The following is a 4,354-nucleotide window of genomic DNA, read 5'->3' as shown; positions in this document are numbered from 1 at the left end:
GTTGCCTAGTACATACCCTGGATTATATGGCAAAGAACATTTCAGCACATTACATTTGTGTGTGTATTTGCCGTTGACCTAGTTAGTCGCAGTGTGTCGCGACCTAACTAAGTCAGCACAAATGTAGAGTCTTAATTGATACACAACAATAAATGTTTTCTTGCTATACCGAGTGTTCCCACAAGTGAAATAGGGATAGGTGCAATGTTTCACGAGTCGGAGCGTGGAATGTTAGAACAATGAGGCAAGAAGGAAAATTAGACAATTAAAAATAGAGATGGACAGATTAGAATTAGATATAGTAGGTATTAGTGAAGTCCGTTGGCCCGAAACTGGAGACTTCTGGAGTGGGGACTTTAGAGTAATTCGGAAGTCTACTGTCATCAGCTGGACAAACTGAATGATGCACTTCAGCAGAAAAGGTCAGAACTAATCAACAGGAAAGGTGTAGTGTTTCACCAAGACAACGCGAGACCTCACACAAGTTTGGTCACTCGCCAAAAGCTTTTACAGCTTGAATGGAATACAATGCTACACCCACCATATTCTCCAGACCTGGCACCATCGGATTATTATTTGTTCCGGTCACTCCAAAATTTTTTAGACGGTAAAACCTTCACTTCAAATGAGGAGGTCAAAAACCTGCTCGATCAGTTTTTTGCCAGCAAAGACCAAAAATTTTATAAGCGTGGAATTATGCTACTACCAGAAAGATGGCAAAAGGTGTTGGACCAGAACGGTCAATATATAATTTAATAATGTATTTGTTTATTATACGAAAACTGTCTTTCATTTCCACAAAAAAAAAACGAAATGACTTTCCGAACAACCCTATATAAATAAATCAGCATAATTTGCAGTTACCTACAAAGAGGGATCCAATAAGACGGAGCTAATTGCATTCCAACTAATTTAGTAGGTAACAGGTGGGAAATACGTTCTGCAACTTATCTATGTTACTAATAATCCATTTTTGGTTCTTACATATTTTACATCGGCCAGCATTGACTATTGCAAAAAAATGATGGACATTATGAAATATGAGGAAAAACTCGATCTTGTTTGCGTGGAACAATGTGAAGGACAAAAGAAGAAGAAAAGAACAAAAGTGCTTCCATGCGTTCATTATTTACTACAAAATTTAAACTCCCAGTAAATTTATGCAGGTTCAATCCTGTGTTGTGACGTTTCCTCTTATCAACACAAAAATGCAAAAGACCAAAGTTCAATGACATCACAAAATATTCAAAAGGCCAAAGTTCAAAAACGTTGAAAACAACAACCAAATATTGACGTCCTCCTCTAATTAGGGTTACAAAAAATCAACCGCATTCTAAAAAGGGGTGACCGAAGAATGACCTTGAAAAACATCGGCGAAGTCATTCTGAAGAAGGTTGACGGAAGAAAGGTGTGATCTACTTCTTCAGCGTTGATCTTCAAACACGCGATCACCATGTAAAATTAGGCAGCTATCATCTGCTACAAGAAAACAACTGCACTGGCTAGAGAACAATCACTACAGAATTCTTTTCAATGCGGGTTACGTAAATCTAAACCAAATACCGCGTATCCTAGAACGAAACTTATTATATTGCATGTAATATATGTAAAAGGACATCAGAAACACCTGTTTGTAAAAAGCTATGTACCCAAAGCTAACGTAATTGATTCAAGTCAAAATAATTGTATTATATCTAAATTAGAAAGGGGACCAACTCTTTGTATATCGCATCAGTTATATATACCTATGGATCATACCATCGGCCATGACACTTCTGATTAGTATATAAGCTCATACATCTCATTAACAGTCTAACAGCCTACTTTATAGGTAAAACCTATGTTAGTTGTTCATTTTGCCATCATTCTTTCGACTAATTAATATAATAAAGTGTAATTACGATTCCTGAAAACCGGATTAATTTGAAGTTCCTGGTGTCTTCGCAACGAGCACACTTATGATTACTATCATGTCCTGACTATGTAACTACTACCCATGTTGAACTGTGGTCAAATAATCATCAAAAAGTTTAGCGCGTGAATGGGAATCGATAGTCGATTGGCAATCAATTGATTCCGGAACGCGAAGGGATAAAGTCTACCCTTAAAAAGAATACTAGGTGGCAAATTCTGTGTGTTGGTGACACTACCCCTGGGCGATGATGGTTGCGACGCTCCTGTCAATGTAAGTAAAGCAGACTTGTTTTTTTTTTGTGTATTGAACTACATTGAGGGAAAGATCCTTTTTGTAAATGTTTTTACTTCAATTTCCTTTATCATTTTACATCTAATAAAGTTGTTATTGTTTTTCAAACTTGCCCTCGCATAATTTTAGTACCTGACCCCCAGTCACGCTTAAATAATTAAATTACATTATAATCGGGTAATTAAGATAAATAATTAACAAATTATCGATATAACATAAATGGTCAAGACACCGTTCCCAAATTGGGCGTGACAATATGTTGACAAATTGGACATCCTGAAGACCTTGTACGAAATTGATAGGAAATCGAAAAAATGGTGGCATCGAATATTTTTCTATTTTATTGACTTGTCTGTCGTAAATGCGTTTATCTTATTCTAAAAGAGAACTCCTCATTCAAGATCTCAGTTGACTTTAAAAGAGTTTCGACTTTCTGTGGCGCTGGGATTGATTGAAGGAGTAAATAAATGGTCAAGACACCGTTCCCAAATTGGGCTTGACATGTATGGTGGAGGCGCCGATTTCTCTCAATTGTAGATCGATTCACTTATTTTATAAATTTTTTCACTTACATGTTATTTTTTTATTGGCTTGTTTTAAATATTTCAACTAAACCCATTCTGATAATTTTAATTTTTTTTTTCTTGGTAACCGTAACTTACATAGGTAGCGTATTATTTTCAAGTAGGGGTGATTTATTGAATTTTGCGCAATCTTTTTTATCTAAATATAATTTATTGCAATCGACTCAGAGTAGTTTATGAGGTGTTAATTAATTTAAAAGAGTGACGAACTTTTTTCTATGTAAAATTTATTGTAATCGACTCAAAGTAATTTATGTGGTGTTATTTAATTTAAATGTGTGACGAACAAAAAAGGGTAACACGCAGTCGGAAAAGATCGAGCTCGGAGGCAAACGTTGAACAAATAAGTAACAAAAATATCAAGGGGGCAGCAAATTCAAAAGATTTCAGGCCAACACACAGCAGCACTACTACAGATCCTTTCACACCTCAATCATCCTTGTCCAGAAGTCCACCACTACAATCTCCATCTATTTTTACATTTGAATTCCCTAAGGTATATCAGGTACCAAATTCAAACTCTACTCAATTAACAATTATACCAACCTCTACTTGCACGCCACACAACGCTGAAAAACCCAACCTAATAACACAAACACCAACAAATAGACCTTTTGGGGATTAGAAAGTGTTCTGGAATTGATAGCTTGAGTTGCAACAGGAATTGACGTACAACATTTTCGTTTAATAGCAGCATATCGATCGTCTCGTGAAGTTGGACAAATAAATACGAGTACCTGAATATCTGCTGAAACAACAGCATTTATAGCTTCAATGTGGCTGTTAGTTCGATCATCCCTCAATTCGTGTAACTCTGGCTTGTTTACGTTAATTCCACTTCATCACCTATCTATGGTCGCGAATGGAAAGAAAAATAATTGAGCAGTTCAATTCACATACAGCTCCCATAGCAAATAATTTGGAAAATCGACCACAATTAGATGACTTCAAAAAAACCGTGGAGCGAGTTGGCAAACTTTCTTCTACTGACTACAATACTGGACCAACGCCCAACAATATGAGAAAAACTGCAACGTCCAGAAGATTATTAAGAAACATAATATAGAAAAAGAATACATCAGCAGTTTTAACTCCCATGAAGTAGATTTTATTTTCAAAACTGCTGTTAAAAAATACAGCCAAGAATACGGTGGGCAAGCTAACGGATCACCTGACACGCCAACGAGGAACGACACGGGCAAAATTCCATAAACAAGCATCGATGTATAATTCCTGACGTGTCAGTATGCTTTATTATTGTCTATAATTGCCTTATTTTTTCAACGATGGAAACGTGATGCTGACCTTGATCCAAACCACACGGGTTCTCTCCTCAAGAAAAAGACGATACGAAAGTGCGAACTCGTGAAAAACTGTGAAGTGTTGGTATGCTAGTGGGTGTTTAATCTAAATAAGGTCATAATGTAATAATTGTTAAAAATGTGTGTCGCGAAAAACATTAATAATTGTAAATTAGATGTAGTTCTTTAATATTTAAGCAATGTTTTTTGTAACAACTATTTTCAATTTGCTAATGGTTTACTCTTAGGGAATTTTTCCTTTT

This window comes from Agrilus planipennis, unplaced genomic scaffold (genome assembly GCF_000699045.2).
Source record: "Agrilus planipennis isolate EAB-ADULT unplaced genomic scaffold, Apla_2.0 scaffold87, whole genome shotgun sequence".
Classification (NCBI taxonomy): Eukaryota; Metazoa; Arthropoda; class Insecta; order Coleoptera; family Buprestidae; genus Agrilus; species Agrilus planipennis.
Note: the sequence above shows the minus strand (reverse complement) of the source record.